This window comes from Myxine glutinosa, chromosome 1 (assembly GCF_964187855.1).
Source record: "Myxine glutinosa chromosome 1, kmMyxGlut1.1, whole genome shotgun sequence".
Taxonomy (NCBI): domain Eukaryota; kingdom Metazoa; phylum Chordata; class Myxini; order Myxiniformes; family Myxinidae; genus Myxine; species Myxine glutinosa.
In genome coordinates this window covers 196,763,863-196,781,703 of record NC_136261.1, presented here as the reverse complement: position 1 = coordinate 196,781,703, position 17,841 = coordinate 196,763,863, and the positions used below count along the sequence as shown (strand labels likewise).

Here is a 17,841-nt window from a genome sequence, read left to right as displayed (position 1 = left end):
AGAGAGAGAGAGAGAGAGAGAGAGAGAGAGAGAAAGAGAAAGAGAAAGAGAAAGAGAAAGAGAAAGAGAAAGAGAGTTAAAACACAAATAAAGAAAGAAATTGGAGGTGTCTTTCAAACAATCCAGGAAATGGGAAAACAATAATGGCTGCTAAAAGCTGGTAAATGTATTTGCCATTCTGTGTTGTAAGAGGAGAGACAGAGAAAGGGGGTGGGAGAGAGAGAGTGAAGATAGATACTGGGAGAGACAGAGAGGGGGAGGGAGGGAAGAGAAGGCAAAAGGGGAGTGGGAGAAGAGGAGAGGGAGAAAAGGGGAGAGACGCTTGAACAGAGAGGTGGGGTGGAGATAGAGAGGGACTGAGACTGAGAGACCAACTCATAGAAAGACATGAAATGAGAAGAGAGATGGAAACAAATTAACGTGAAAGAATAAATAAAAAAAACAGACAAGCACAGGAAGAAAGGAGACAGAATGAACAGTCGGAATAGAAAGCGAGGAGAGCGATGGAGAAGGAGGAGAAGGAGCGGGGTTAAAGAGGGAGGGATGGAATGGGATTGAGGAGGGGGCATGTTGGAGAGCTGGCTAGTTGGCAGGCCTGGCCCTGCATGCCTTCACTGTAGGCTGGCGGCGACGCGGCTGCAGAGTGAGCGATGCATTATTTGGAAGCCAAAAGCCAATTGCTTTTTTTGACCGGAATGCGCCGAGCACAGAATTCTGGATAGAAGCGCCAAGCAGGGAGAAGTGAGCAAGAGCGACCGAGATGAGTGGGCAGCGGAAATGAGTTGTCGAGCAAAGCAATGGTGCAGACGAAAGCAAATGGAATGATACGTGGAGCCCGACTGAGTGGCGAGGAGGTACGAGTTGCGGCATGCAAGAACAGGGCGACCGTATGAAAGGAGAAGAGACACAGGGAGATGAAATAGAGGAAACAACCGACAAAGGAACGGGGGATTCTCGAGAGAGAACAATGAATACCGACCAGTGGAAATGCGGAGCCGTACAATGAAATGACCATTTTAAGCAGTTGGTAACAAAGAAGAACACAGTGAACATTTCATACCCTGGTTTGGTTTGACATCTACTGCATCTCCTGCTTGGCAAGCTCGATGCACGTGAGTTATACTTTGGCCTGAGTAGCCATATAGTATATGAGCTTCTAGTTGGAAAACCGGGAGCGAAGGCTATCAGGGTCGTCAAGGTCAGCTGGCCGGGGTCTTGGGGGCCATAAAGTCGTCAAGGTCAGCTGGCCGAGGTCACCGGGATCATGAGAAAAGTTTGGCATCCAGTGGAATTCAACCCACACTTTCTCCTCTCTGTTAGGCTGGAGAGTGGGATAAGTAAGGTCAGGGGTGAAAGGTCAGGCTGACCTCCCTGGCACAGGCATAAAGGCTGAAGGATCGTAGGAGTGAAGGAAAATATTTGTAAAGTGCTTGTTCCCTCTGGCCTTCCCCTATTCTGTAGATTCCTCCATGCCTTTTTTTGGTGTCCTCTTCATTGCATATTCTTATTCTGTCATTTCAGTTGTTGTGTGCATCATTTACAGAGAAACTGGGAGATGAGGGAAAATAATACAGAGACATAATGAAACAGACATGCGCATAAAGATTCGCGAATATGCCACCCTTCGGTGTACTTAACATGTGATAAAACAACCTTTTTTCAATCGACTTAAGCTATTTCCACAAGAGAAAATTGTTTCCGCCAGACTCAGGTAATCATCACTGAATACCTACCTTGGTACAAAGAGAGAAAGACAGACGCCTAACTTGTACTTCACCAACTGCAAAACGAAGAGACCTTTGTCAGCTTTTTTTTTTGACCATCTATGGTTAAGCATTCTGAACAATGTGCCAGGACTTCTGGATTCAGGCCAACGTGTAGCAAGTGTATTTCAATTCGCCTTTACATTGTTACCATGCACGAATGTTAATATCGGCTTCCTACTGGTAAAGAGCTTCCAGCATCCAGCCAATTGCAAAGCTGTTTGCTGTACGAGTCCCGTCCTTGATATCGTGCCTCGTAATCGCTCCGATTAGCAGTGCTGGCGCATCTCCCTGCACCGTGCACACCTCCAAAGGTGGGTGACCGGCCTACACATCGGGATCGGCTATGGCCACCGATGGCCGATCATTTGCAGTGATTGAAACAAGTAATTGAGTGAGAAATGTGAATCTGTGTACTTCCTCGCTCCTATTGCATTCATACAGGTAGCCTTGTTGGTAAATTGCAAAAAGAAGCCCTGAGTTTTTCAAAATCCGATTTCCCACCAAAGCATTGATATGGAAATTGGGGTCAAGGGTCGTGTAGGTTCCCACGGTGCCAAGGACTGCAGGATTAGTGGGCAGCTGGTCAGGATTACGGAAGTAGGTCCTATGATTTTCTGGCTGCAATGGCAGCACAGCCAGTCTGATAGTAACGTGTGTGCTTGGCCTGTTAAACAGGATGTTGCAAGGTAGGTAGTATACAAGCTAGGGAATATTGCAGGTTTCTAAAACCTCACTGGGAAGCCTAGATAACCCACCTTTAAACTTGAATGTGCAGAAGGGCGAGTTTTCTCAATCAATGTTGACGGAGGAGTGCTGACCGCCATGACGTAAGAAGGGTGAAGCGATGTTATAACTGCGTGCCCTTCTTCAAAGCAAGAGAGCTTTGTCTGAAGATGGGCACACGTCTGAAACGTCTCCACCTGACCTCCTACCCCTCCACCCGCACAGTAGTTGGTATGCCTCTGTCAACATCTAATCGAGAAAATCGTTGTCCTTATTTTTCCAGACCGATGGACAATATTAAGATTGCTTTTCGCAGGTGCAAAACAACTTGCATGGTGTTACAAAGATAACAAGAAAGAGCAATCAGAGATTGCAAACCCTCGCCTGGACGTATTTTCAGTGGTTTTTAAAGCTTTTGTGTTAAAAACAAATATGGCGGCCGAACCACGTGACCCATGACGTCATCATTATTTTTTTCTCCACCAACTTATCCCCAGATTATGCTCAAGGAATTTCATCTTGATCGATGAAGTTTTGTACTCGTCGAATTATGACGTCATAATGGAGGCACCTATGACATCATTAACATATTTTATTCCCCATGGAGAGTTCTTTACAATGAGCCATGTCTCAATGTTTTCTATTCAGCACTTTCGGAGATATAGAGGTGCAAAGTTTTTCGGTTTTTTTAAGATGGCGCCCATACCATGTGACATATGACGTCATAATTATCATTAAAAATTCTGCAGGTGGAGTTGCACCTATGGTGAAATTTTTTTGTCAATCGGACCAACGGTTGCAGAGAAAATCATATTTATTCTGTGCGGACAAACAAACAGACAAACAGACAAACAAACAGACAAACAAACAAACAAACGGACCCAAATGCAATACGCTCCTCTGGCGAGGGTAACAAGAGGGACAGTTGCTTTTCAATCCATGTCTCCGATACCGATGTGATATTTTCCAAGTTCAAAAAGGGTGTAACTTTGTGAAAAATTGTCGAAACACCATGAAACTCAAACTTGTTCTGTAACTTATAATAAAGCAGTTTATCAAGTTTCAGTTGAATATGTTCAGGGGCATGGGAAAAAGTGCAGAAAACAACAGGTGGGACGGACAGACGGATGGATGAACGGACAGGTTGACGGACAGACAGAGGGGCAGACAAGCAAACGGACAGACAGGCAGATGGATGGACAGGCAGACGGACGGACGTAGGGATGGGTGGACAGATGGACAGAGATGGGCAGATGGATGGCCAGACGGACGGACGGACGGACAGACACATGGACGGACAAATGGAAGGACAGATGGGCGGACAGATGGACAGACAGACAGACAGACGGGTGGACGGATGGCCAGATAGACGCACGGACAGACAGATGGACTGACATACGGACAGATAGATGGGTGGATAGATGGACAGACAGACAGTTGGATGGATGGCCCGACAGAGAGACAGACAGACAAACAGATGGACGGTCGGACAGCCAAACGGCCACATGGACAGGTGGACGGACAAATGGAAGGACAGATGGGCGGACAGATGGACAAATGGAAGGACAGATGGGCGGACAGATGGACAAACAGACAGACGGGTGGACGGATGGCCAGACGGACGCACGGACAGACAAACGGCAAACCTATAATCCCCTTCGGTGAAACTGGTCGGGAATTAAAAACAACAAATTCCAATCATCTACAAAACTGAAAACCAAATATTCCTCCCAGACAGGTAACCATCAGCATCGTCACCAATCATCATTATCATTATTCATGTGCCAAACTCGACACAGAGCGTCAGTTCTGATGAAGCAGTTTCTTGGCTCGGGGTGCAAGCCTGGTCAGGTTACCACTCCGACGCAGGAAGTCAGGGCAGGAATTTGTAATTTGATCACGATGCCGGCGATAACTCACCTACTCTCCACAAACGACTCCGTGGGACCTTTAACATCCAGCAATGGCCCAGTTTAACGTCCATCCGAGGGATGAATCAACCTGCCTGTGAAACACCGGGATGACGGTTTATAGCTGCGTCGGGATTCTATCCCAGGCTGGGACCAGTGCACGCACATCTAGGCCATCCCTGTCAGCCAATCAACGTTGTTCAAGGCGGTTCAAAAAGTTATCGGACCAACAATCTTTTTGAAAACCTTTCGCATATCAATTATTCACAACAATAGAGATGACAAAGTTGAATGAACAAAACCACCATTGGTACAAAACACAATTGGTGTCACTTTGGGTTTATGAAAGAAGCAAAAACAGCATTGTGATAGAAACAATGAAATAATTTATTTAATGGATTCAGCCTCAGATCCAGGATGACAGATTTTGACTTTGACTCTAGACCTTGTCATGGATGGACTTAAATTAAGTCTTCAGTGTGAGTCCACATAATAATACTAACGACAACAATAAAATAATATGAATAGTAATAATGATTTATTAATAACTAAAAATTTCAAGCAGCATTTCTGGCTTCAAAGCGAATTTTAGAAATATAAACAAAAAAGATTGGTTACCTGTCTGGGATGTGGTGATTAAGGGATGAAATTTCATCAAACATGAAGGTCATTGATACCATTGCCAAGGTACTTAATCAGTATTATGCTATTATATATACATATGTCTGTGTGTATATACGTATATACATACAGTCACGTAAAAAAGTAAGTACACCCCATGTAAAGTTTTGACTTTTTCAACATATTTCAACTTACAGCTATTTAATCTTCATTTCAACAATATTGATAGATAAAGGTGATATAATATAACAAATATCATGAAACATTTACATTTTGTAGTCCATTGTATAATTTACATAAACATAAATGCAAATTTCGCATGTGGAAAAAGTAAGTACACCCCTACATTTATCACTACAAATACCTAAAATTAGAATCAGGTGCACCAGCTCAGGTGCAAATGATTAGAACATCGTTAGAGAGGATCTTGGAGGAACCTGTCTTATTTAAACCTCAGACATTTAGTTTGGTTTGCTCTTTGTTGTTGAAGTGTGCAGAGTCACCATGCCTAGATCAAAAGAGCTCTCTGAGGCCTTCAGAAAGAAGGTTATAGATGCCTACGAGTCTGGGAAGGGATTTAAAAAGATCTCCAAACAATTTGAAATCAATCATTCGACTGTGCGGAAGATCATCTACATGTGGAGAAGATTCCAAACAACTGCCAACTTGTCCAGGCCAGGCCGCCCCAGCAAGTGCAGCCCGAGAGCAGACCGCAAGATGCTGAAATAATTCTCTAAGGACCCCAGAATGTCATCACGGGACCTACAGGTAGCTCTTGCCACTGTTGATGTCAAAGTGCATGAGTCGACCATGAGAAAGAGGCTGCACAAACTTGATCTACATGGGAGGTGTGCCAGGAGGAAACCTTTGCTGTCCAAAAAGAACATCAGGGCAAGACTAAAGTTTGCCAATGAACACCGAGGCAAAGACCAGCACTTCTGGAACAATGTGCTCTGGACAGATGAGTCAAAGGTAGAGCTATTTGGCCACAGTACCAGAAGACATGTTTGGTGAAAACCAAAGACAGCATTTGACCACAAGAACCTGATACCAACTGTAAAGCATGGTGGTGGAAATATTATGGTTTGGGGCAGCTTGGCTGCATCAGGGCCTGGGCAGCTCACCATCATAGAATCCACTATGAATTATTCAATGTACCAGAGGGTGCTTGAGGATAATGTGAGGCCATCTGTCGGAAAGTTGAAGCTCAACCGAAGGTGGACCTTGCAACATGACAATGACCCGAAACATACTAGTAAATCCACCAAGGAATGGCTGAAAAGAAATAAATGGAGGGTTCTGGAATGGCCAAGTCAAAGCCCGGATCTAAATCCCATCGAGATGTTGTGGGGGGATTTGAAACGAGCTGTGCATGCAAGAACCCCTCAAACATCGCACAGCTGAAAGAATTCTACATGGAGGAGTGGGCACAAATTTCTCCCAGTCGATGTCAGAGACTGGTCGACAGTTATACGAAACGCCTACTTGAGGTTGTTTCTGCCAAAGGGGGCAATACCACCTATTAGAGCCAAGGGTGTACTTACTTTTTCCACATGCGAAATTTGCATTTATGTTTATTTAAATTATACAATGGACTACAAAATGTAAATGTTTCATGATATTTATTATATTATATCACCTTTATTTATCAATATTGTTGAAATGAAGATGAAATAGTTGTATGTTGAAATATGTTGAAAAAGTCAAATCTTTACATGGGGTGTACTTACTTTTTCACTTGACTGTATATATACAGTGCATTCAGAAAGTATTCAGACCCCTTCACTTTTTGTACACCGCACCTTTCCTATGCCATCTCCAGGCGCTGCATATCGTCATTGCCGGGCGCCGAAAGGAGCTCGGCAATGACGCACGCTGAAAGGGAGTACTCAGTTTTCACTCTGGTTGTTTGTTGTACACCGCACCTTTCCTATGCCATCTCCAGGTGCTGCATATCGTCATTGCCGGGCACCAAAAGGGGCTTGGCAATGACGCATGCTGAAAGGGAGTATTCAGTTTTCACTCTGGTTGTTTGTTGTACACCGCACCTTTCCTATGCCACCTCCAGGCGCTGCATATCGTCATTGTCGGGCACCGAAAGGGGCTTGGCAATGACGCATGCTGAAAGGGAGTATTCAGTTTTCGCTCTGGTTGTTTGTTGTACACCGCACCTTTCCTATGCCATCTCAAGGTGCTGCATATCGTCATTGCCGGGCACCGAAAGGGGCTTGGCAATGACGCATGCTGAAAGGGAGTACTCAGTTTTCACTCTGGTTGTTTGTTTGTTTGTTTGTTTTCTTGCTTTCTTGTTTGTCCAGGCTATATCTCAGCCATCCTTTGAGCTAGGAAGCTGAAATTTTGGCAGAATAGTGAGCAAGTACTTTCTCAAAAACAGTATTTTTTGTTTGTTGATTAATCAATTAATTGAGGAGTTATTTAATTATTAGCGAGGTTTATTAGCAAGGAAGAACGCTATTGAAAATTGGGTCGCCACGTCAAAATCCAAGATGGCCGCCATGCTTCTTCCACTTTGTCAAATCACATCACTTCACCGACGGGGGACCGAGGCGTAACGCTTGTTTAATTAAGACTAAACGCCCCCATGGAGGTATTTGGAAGTTGTGAGATGCTGACGTTTCGTTTACCCGGATACAACAAACTCCCCTTGCACCTGCCTAGTCCAGGTTCGATCCCGACCCTGCTATAAACTGCAGCCCTGGTGCTTCGCAGATACGACGTTTCAGCAATGAGCCCGTCATCTTTCGGAGAGGCTATGAGCTGGCTGTTCCATCTTAAGTTCTGGCTGGCTGTTCCATTAAATAAGTACTTATTTAATTAATTAAATTTACTTTCTCTTCTGGCCATTATCTCAGGTACCTTTTAAGTTAGGCAGCTGATATTTGGACATGCCAATGACCAGGTGATTTGGCTGCAAAGGCTATTTTTGATTTATTAATTAATCAATTAATCCATGAATTATTTAATTATTCGATTAATGACTAAAAAAATTTTTTTAAAGTTACATATTGTTGCGGATATGGGATTTACATCCATCCATATCCGCTTGTAAATATTCCCCTATTTCCTCAATACTTCCCAACTATCCCCAATCCCCCATTCCCTAGTCCCATTTTCTGTAAACAACACTCTGTAGACCCGACCTCCCCCTATTTCCCCCATTAAATGTCGTGCCCAGGTTCACCGCATCTCATGTAAGACAACTATAGGACATCTTGCTAGTTATTCTTAGTCTATGTCAGTTAAGGACTCGTTTCCATTAATTCTGACCCTTCGTTGCACCAGAATGTGATGGTATGGCACCGTTAGGAAGTTTAGGACCTCCCAATACCTCCCCGCAGCTCTTCCGCACGGTTCAGCAACAACAACAACAACAACAGCAACGGCGGCGGTGTGCACAGGGAGTGCGCGTCCTCACTCCGGCTTGGTTGGTAGGGGGTGTTGGGAGGGCATGAGGCCTTCCCAACGAGCCGCCATCGAACATGTGCTCGACGGGGTTACCAAATAGGGGCTCCCTGTCAGCTCCTCGTCAAGGGCGGAGCCTGGTAACCCCCGCACCCAATGGAAGCGGCGGACCGGCCCCAGGGGGGCGGAGCCAACCAGCCGAGGGCGTGTCACTCCCCGCTGAGCATGCGCAGGAAGAGGGAGGTGACGTGAGATGCGCGCTGAGCTTGGAGCAAGCAAGACCACCTCCGAGCGCTGTGAGGCCTCCCCGCATTTTCTGGACTGGACCGTGCTTTATCCTGTCCCCGAGCCAAGGTGCACCTTGTGCTATCGACTACCTGTCCCTTCCTGCCATCAATCCCTGTGTAAGTCAGCCTTGTTCCGTTTGTCTGTGGTCTGTCTGGGATAAGATAAGATTGTATTTAAGTGCCCATCTCTTCTGTGTCTTTTACCTCACTCTGCCGTGTAATCTACCCCCTTTTCTCCACCACTGTAATTATACCCTCCTCCGGAGGTCTTGAGAACTGTACCCCTTGCGTCGTTTCATCTATCCCAGTCGTTGTGTCCTTTCCATCATTGATTTAGCATAGCGCGATTTGGTCAACGTCTGGGTGGAATCGGGGTCTAGTCGGGGAATAACTGTTCGGTCGCGGTCATACCAACCGCTCGGTAAATAACAGCTAAACCGCGCCCGTAACAATATTCTGATGAAATGGTGGTGGTCTATGTGTTCTGTGACCAAATTGATTAATAATTTAATTTTTTAATGATTATTATTTATTTATTTTCATTATTAATCATTTATTTATTTTCTTTCTCATTTGGCCAATATCTCAGGCACCTTTTGAGCTGGGAAGCTAATATTTGGACATGACAGTGACCAAGTGATGTGGCTATCATGGATATTTTTGATTTATTGATTAACCATTTAATCGATTAATTATTTATTGATTAATCAATTACTTATTCAATTTTTTATTAATGACTTATTTACTTAAATTTCTAAAAGATACATCTTCGGATGAAGCACTAGTGGTTTAGTTATGCTATTAGCCAATTGATTAAGAAAATATTTTGTGATAATCTTTTATTGATTTCAATTATACAATGAATCAATCAATTGGTGTACACCTCTTCCTCCCAATGCAGCCTCTATGAGCTGCACTGCGGTATTGCCGGGCGCCGGAGGCACCCCGGCAATGCCACGCTGTAGGATATATAATTATTTGGCATGGGGGTGGTGTAATTTGAATGTATCTGTACTTGTTTCACATTTTGTTATGTTGCAGCCATATGCTGAAATCGTTTATATTCATTTTTTCCCTCATCAATCTACACTAAATACCCCATAATGACAAAGAGAAAACAGGATTTTAGAAAGTTTCGCAAATTTAATAAAAGTAAAAAACTGAAATATCACATTGACATAAGTATTCATACCCTTTGCTATGACACTTGAAATTTATCTCAGGTGCCTCCCATTTCTCTTGATCATCTTTGAGATGTTTCTACACCTTGATTGGAGTCCACATGTGGTAAATTCAATTGATTGGACATGATTTGGAAAGGCACACACCTATCTATATAAGGTCTCACAGCTGATAATGCATATCAGAGCAAAAACCAAGCCATGAGGTCGAAGGAACTGCCTGCATAGCTCAGACATCTGCCTACAGAGAACTGCCTGCAGAGCCACAGAATCTTGTTTCTCACAGTCTGAGTCCTTTTGGTGCTTTTTTGCAAACTCCAAGCGGGCTTTCATGTGGCTTTCACTGAGGAGAGGCTTCCGTCTGGCCATTCTGCCATAAAGCCCAGTTCGGTGGAGTGTTGCAGTGATGGTTGTCCTTCTGGAAGTTTCTCCCATGTCCACATTGGATCTCTGAAGCTCTGCCAGAATGACCATTGGATTCTTGGTCACCTCTCTTACCACGGCCCTTCTCCCCCGATTGCTCAGGTAGGCCAGGCGGCCAGCTCTAGGAAGAGTCCTGGTTGTTCCAAACTTCTTCCATTTAAGAATTATGGAGGCCACTGTGCTCTTGGGAACCTTCAATGCAGCAGAAATTTTTTTGTAGGCTTCCCCAGATCTGTGTCTCGACAAAATCCTGTCTCTGAGCTATCCCCACTGTCTATCCCCACTGATGATATGAAGGTCGCATAATGACTGATATAAAAACCGAAAGGTTTTCAGAGTTTCAAGTGTATGGAAGGCTCACTGCGTTGCCCTGATGAAGCCCCAACAAGGGTGAAACCAGGTCGGTAACTGTGAGTTTTGCATGCACTTGTGACAGTATCTGAATTTATAATCCATAATGACGCACTGCTAGATGGCTCCCCTGGAGCTTTGCAGGCAAGGCGGACATGCATGGTGATGACGTCATGACGTTCGCTCATTAGGTTGGAGAACCAGATTGCAGATACCAATTAGTAACTCCCAACCGCATTCAGGTCCACTCCATATGATGAGTGGATACCAGAGATAATGTTACCGTGTGGCAGGCGGCGCTTATCGCTCCTAGCAAGGTGCAGCAGCAGCTGTATGGGAAACCTTGCTGGCAGTTCCCCACTGATGATATGAAGGTCGCATAATCACTGATATATATATATATATATATATATATATATATATATACATATATATATATACATATATATATATATATATATACATATACATATATATATATATACATATATATATATACATATATATATATATATATATATATATATATATATATATATATAGTCACGTGAAAAAGTAAGTACACCCCATGTAAAGTTTTGACTTTTTCAACATATTTCAACATACAGCTATTTGATCTTCATTTCAACAATATTGATAGATAAAGGTGATATAATATAACAAATATCATGAAACATTTACATTTTGTAGTCCATTGTATAATTTAAATAAACATAAATGCTAATTTCGCATGTGGAAAAAGTAAGTACACCCTTGGCTCTAATCGGTGGTATTGCCCCCTTTGGCAGAAACAACCTCAAGTTGGCGTTTCTTATAACTGTCTACCAGTCTCTGACATCGACTGGGAGAAATTTTTTCCCACTCCTCCATGCAGAATTCTTTCAGCTGTGCGATGCTTGAGGGGTTTCTTGCATGCACAGCTCGTTTCAAATCCCCCCACAACCTCTCAATGGGATTTAAATCCGGGCTTTGACTTGGCCATTTCAGAACCCTCCATTTCTTTCTTTTCAGCCATTCCTTGGTGGATTTACTGGTATGTTTCGGGTCATTGTCATGTTGCAAGGTCCACCTTCGGTTGAGCTTCAACTTTCCGACAGATGGCCTCACATTATCCTCAAGCACCCTCTGGTACAATGAAGAATTCATAGTGGATTATATGATGGTGAGCTGCCCAGGTCCTGATGCAGCCAAGCTGCCCCAAACCATAATATTTCCACCACCATGCTTTACAGTTGGTATCAGGTTCTTGTGGTCAAATGCTGTCTTTGGTTTTCACCAAACATGTCTTCTGGTACTGTGGCCAAATAGCTCTACCTTTGACTCATCTGTCCAGAGCACATGGTTCCAGAAGTGCTGGTCTTTGCCTAGGTGTTCATTGGAAAACTTTAGTCTTGCCCTGATGTTCTTTCTGGACAGCAAAGGTTTCCTCTGGCACACCTCCCATGTAGATCAAAATTTGTGCAGACCCTTTCTAATGGTAGACTCGTGCACTTTGACATCAACAGTGGCAAGAGCTACCTGTAGGTCCCGTCATGACATTCTGGGGTTCTTAGAGACTTCTTTCAGCATCTTGCGGTCTGCTCTCGGGCTGAACTTGCTGGGGCGGCCTGGCCTGAACAAGTTGGCAGTTGTTTGGAATCTTGTCCACTTGTACATGATCTTCCGGACAGTCGAATGATTGATTTCAAATTGTTTGGAGATCTTTTTAAATCCATTCCCAGAGTCGTAGGCATATATAACCTTCTTTCTGAAGGCCTCAGAGAGCTCTTTTGATCTAGGCATAGTGATGCCGCACACTTCAACAACAAAGAGCAAACCAAACTAAATGTCTGAGGTTTAAAAAAGACAGGTTCCTCCAAAATCCTCTCGAACGATGTTCTAATCATTTGCACCTGAGCTGGTGCACCTGATTCTAATTTTAGGTATTTGAAGTAGTGATAAATGTAGGGGTGTACTTACTTTTTCCACATGCGAAATTTGCATTTATGTTTATTTAAATTATACAATGGACTACAAAATGTAAATGTGTCATGATATTTGTTATATTATATCACCTTTATCTATCAATATTGTTGAAATGAAGATCAAATAGCTGTATGTTGAAATATGTTGAAAAAGACAAAACTTTACATGGGGTGTACTACTGTACTTACTTTTTCACGTGACTGTATATATATATATATATGTACGTGTGTGTGTGTGTATATATATATATGGCCAATATATTCACCTGATTCCCCAGGTGAACACCACAAGGATCATGAATGGCCAATAGCGAGCTTTAACTCCGAAGCGCTCAGTTCAATTGCGGACTTGGCACACGTGGGGGAAAGAAAGGGAAAGGGGAGGTAGCTGAAGTGCTTACCTGAGCGATCCCGCCGGAGTGTCTTCAACCTGCAGAAAATAACTCAAACAAAAACCAGGTTTAGAAATTTCCAGTTAAAATAACAAAGGGGTTTTTTAAAACGGACGCCGGGACAAAGAAAAGCGCGACGATAAACTAAATTTCCTATATGGAGCACTCCCGCACACAGAACCAAACACAGACAAAAGGGAAGGAAGTACTGGAAAATAAATTATGTGTGTGGGTGTGCTTAGCTCTGATCATTGGTGAGGTCTCGTCAGAGTTTGCAATGGGTCAGGCATTGCATGCGTCAGCTCTACACCTCGTCCATCTCTCCACCAATAAGCGTGCTGCTTCTTGCTCGCCCTTCTCTCTGCCAATCAGTCGGTGCCTTCCTGCTCCGCCCTGGCCAATCATCGAGTCTCTTCTTACCCCAGCTTTCCTGTTGGTCAACTCCCGCCAAATCACTGTCCTTCTGGGCGTGGCTCTTGGCCTGCCCGAGCGATGTGTGCCTGCCAGGCGGGATTGCTAGCCCTTGGTGTTGATGTCTGGCTTCCGGTTGGTTTTTATTGTTATGTGTGGTTTAATGTGCAATTCTAACTAGTGTCTATGGTGTGGTGCCAAAAGGGACAAAGGACAAATCACCAAGGGTAAGACATACAAGGGATAATTGATCCTTATTCCCACAGCTAAATAACATGCCCCGCCCCCTCATGACGGGGACAAAGATACACCTTAATCCGACATTCGGCTAAACAAAACTTATTACATGGTGATGGTTCTTATCACGATCATTGGAGCACCTACCTATGCAAATCTAGCTGGCTCTTCATATCACTACCCCACAAACATAACAATATATATATACGGTATATTCAGACTTGGCATTTAATGTGGAATTTTTTTTTTCTTGACTTGGGTTTACTTTCTGAACTCGGTATATCAATCTGGTGAGTTTCTTTTATGCTTCGGTGATTTCTTTGTTAAAAGAACCATGTCACTGATTGTCTGTCGCAGCAAGAAGTCAATAACAGGATTATATCACAGGTGGCGTGCCAAAATGTCCGGACAGGTACATTTGACGATTGGCTTCACAATCAGGTATATAAGGGTTGTTGCGTTCTGTATTCGTGGAAAACAACTGCTGCATGTCTACAAAAGTTATTGCCGCTTCCCCTGGAGATGGTCCGTCAACTCGACAATGCTGTTTGTCATTTCGTGGTGGCTTTACGAAATTCCAGCATGAAACAGCGTGCTATTGCTCGGCAGTATGGCATCACTCAAGGTCAGGTGTCAAAGATCCTGAAACGAAATGCTCAGAGGGTTGTCCCTTCTCCAATACTGAGGTCAGGACGTCCCCGTAGAACCACAAGGAGGGATGATCGCCAGCTGCAACGGTTAGTCCGCAATGGCCGTACCAAGTCAGCTAATCGGCTGAGGGCTGAGTGGCAGCAACTGAGAAATGTGCCTGTATCCAGAAGGCTAGTCAACCAACGACTGGTTCAAGCAGGCTATCGTGCCAGGCGTCCCCTGAGAAAGCCACGTCTGACCAGCCAACACCGCCAGCGCAGATTGCAGTGGGCCAGAGAGCACCGTCAATGGCAGCCAGGACACTGGAATCATGTGATCTTCAGTGACGAGTCTAGATTTCTGGTCTATCGTCAATATGGGCACGTCCGAATGCGCAGACGAGTGCATGAAGCCTACAACGAAGATTGTATAGTGCCAAGAGTCCAAGTGGAGGTGGTGGGGTGACTGTTTGGGCTGCTTTTCATGCAGGGGGCAAAACTGACCTGGTGGTTCTGAATGGAAACCTGAACCAGTTCAAGCCCAGGGCCATTCTGGAAGAAACATTGCTTCCATTTGTTGGTGCAGCCTTTCGAGGAAACTTTGTCTTCCAAGATGACAATGCACGGCCTCATCGTGCTCGCATGATCCAACACTTTCTTGCTGGCCGTGGTGTAGAGCATATGGAGTGGCCTGCCATGTCCCCGGATATGAATCCGATAGAGAACTTGTGGGCAGAATTAACGCGTCAAATCGACCACTTGGACCAGCAGCCGACCTCTGTGCGTGAATTGCAGCAGGCTATTGTAACTGCATGGCAAGCGATTCCTGTCCAAACCTTGGCAAATCTCGTGAACAGCATGCCTCGACGTGTACGTGCTCTCCTGAATGCTCGTGGGGGTTACACGAAGTACGAACTGTAATTTTACTGTCCGTAATCCCAGTCGTAATTTAACTTTTGTTTTTGTTAAAAAAAATTTTTGGCTAATGTGCAAAATAAAGAGATACTTCTGGAAAACGCACCGAAGTTTAACACAGTTCTGTCCGTGAATTGAGTTCGATATCAGTTTACATCACTTTCAAGGATCAATTTATTTGCTTTGAAATGTCAAATGTGGTTTTTGTTTCATTTAAAGGTCACATTAACAAAATCTAGAATAATTTCAACATAATTCCAATGAACTTTTGGTTCTAAGTCATCTTGAAAAGTAAGTTCACCCCCACAAAAAAATATTCCATATTAAATGCCAAGTCTGTGTATATATGTGTGTGTGCGTGTGTGTGTGTGTGTGTGTGTGTGTGTGTGTGTGTGTGTGTGTGTGTGTGTGTGTGTGTGTGTGTGTATATATATACTATAATATTAATATGACAAAATATAATGTTAAATCACGATTGTATTGAGATATTATCAAACCGGCGAATCGTCATCTTGTTCGTACAGATCAAATTTGAAAATCGTAATTTTATTGAGGATCTTATGAAACTTCCCACCTCCCTTATAACATCCACTGGGACCCCAAAATGTTCCACGGATTTGGCAGAGCTAGCCCCAAAACTGAGGGAGTCGTTTTGGGATGGACAGACAGACACTCCTGGTTTACAATTTATATTGTTTGTTTGGTTCTGATGCCACAAGAAAAGTTATCCAAATTTTGTGCAAATATTTGCTAAAAATAGAAATGCCTGTGTGTGTGTGTGTGTGTGTGTGTGTGTGTGTGTGTGTGTGTGTGTGTGTGTGTGTGTGTGTGTGTGTGTGTGTGTGTCCGTCCACCCTGACTGTTTGGTTGTATTACCAGGAAATGATAGAACTCAACACCTCTTTTATATACATGGTCTGGGATCGAGGAAGAGCTAGGACAAGGAAAAGATCAGAACACAACATAACAAAGGGAACAGCAGGAGAAAGGGTAAGCACTAACAGCAGTGTGGAGGGAGAAGGTGGACGGAGACGGACAAACATGGGATGCAGGTAATGATAAGTGATAGGGGAGAATGCAAGAGGTGGACAAGATGGATACAGAAGTAAAATTTTGGGATTGATAGGGGTGGTTTAACGGGTGTAGAAAATATCATGGTTTTGGATGGGGGATGATCTGAGATGGTGGTGAACACCTGTCTTGAAGCCCAGGTGAGAAGAATGAGAATGAAGAGAGGGTGGAAGGTCGCTCCACAGGTGGGAAAGGATAGGAATAAATGAGTAGATTTGAGCAGTGGTTCTGGATTTAGGCAGTTTCACTAGGAAGCGGTTGCTTGTGGACCACATGCGGCCTGCAGATACTTGGAGGAGGATGGGGCAGAAAACTGTGAGAGCAGAGGGTGTAAGACCAGAAATGAGGCAGAAGAAGACAAAGACCACTGACCTGTCGACGATGGCGAAATTATCGGCCCATGGACTCCGCTTCATCGCGAGAGATTCCAGTGATCTTGCTGGACTTGGTTTCCACGGTCCCAAGATGAGGCAGGGGAGCCAGCCCAGAGGGGAGAGCAGTACTCCATCAAGCTGTGGATGAAAGCCTTGTTGGTGGACAGGAGCTCAGTTGTGCCAAGGAAAGACATTGCATGATGGAGGATGCCAAGTCGGCGACTGGCTTTGGAGGCCAACGTTTAAATGTGGTTTGCCCAATAAAGATCGTGGCTGAGAGTGAGATCCATGAGTTTGAATGACTGGATCTCTTCGAGACAGTTGTTGAGAAAGTAGATGGGATGGTTTGCGGAACAGTCCTTTCGGAGAGAGTGAGTGTGGCGGATTTTTCAGGATTTAACGGCATATCACGGCAGAGAGTGGAGTCATCAGCAAAGAGATAACTCAACACCTCTCAGTTTCATCTTCGGATATTTCTCATAAATCCTATTTCTGAGTCTGATTTGCAGCCAGAAACACAATTATGGTTTACCATCGTGAAATTGCCACTCTTTTGTTTAATTGCCGAAAGTTGTGTTAAAAAGGCTATTTCACTTACAGATTTCACCTTTGCAACAACAGATTAAAAGAGCCCAGACGAGCAGAATGGGGACACTGAAAACACACAGAGCGCATGTGCAAAAGGCCTCGTTAGCATTCATATGTCATTTCGAAAGTCTCTCATTTAATGACAACAGGGCCCAAGCCAACAGGGTTAAAAAGCAAAGAATAGATTGTAAAATGTTGTAATTACATAAGATCTGGCCGATTGATTCATGACTCGAATTGTTGCAAGTTCATAGAGGTCTGGAACACACTGCTGGGGAGGCTGTTCCAAAGAGAGTCTGTGTGGAGGAAAACGGAGGAGGTATGGCGATTGGTACTAAGGGAAGGGAGGGTAACGCAGAAAGGGAGACATGGAGAAGCTAGAACAAGGTGAAGAGGATGACTGGACGAGGGCCAAAAACAGAGAGTTTGACAGAGCACTGTGGTAGTAGCAGTAGAGGAGACACAGGTGGATTAATGATGATAATAATGACATAAAGTTGATAGACATAACACGGCTTCCAATAGGTATAGCTACCAATGCCGGATATCATCTGGATAACGGTCGGTACATCTGG

At 44.1% G+C, this 17,841-nt stretch overlaps 1 long non-coding RNA gene across 3 annotated transcripts in view; it reads left to right on the top strand.

The window, feature by feature from the left end:
- The first annotated feature begins 591 nt into the window (after window positions 1-591).
- Window positions 592-17,841, top strand: part of LOC137432691 (uncharacterized) — a 79,932-nt gene continuing 62,682 nt past the window's right edge. For all 3 annotated transcript variants that reach the window (XR_013624137.1, XR_013624145.1, XR_013624135.1), the window contains exon 1: window positions 592-1,112. This is a non-coding gene — a long non-coding RNA (uncharacterized LOC137432691). The remainder of the gene's footprint in view (window positions 1,113-17,841) is intronic.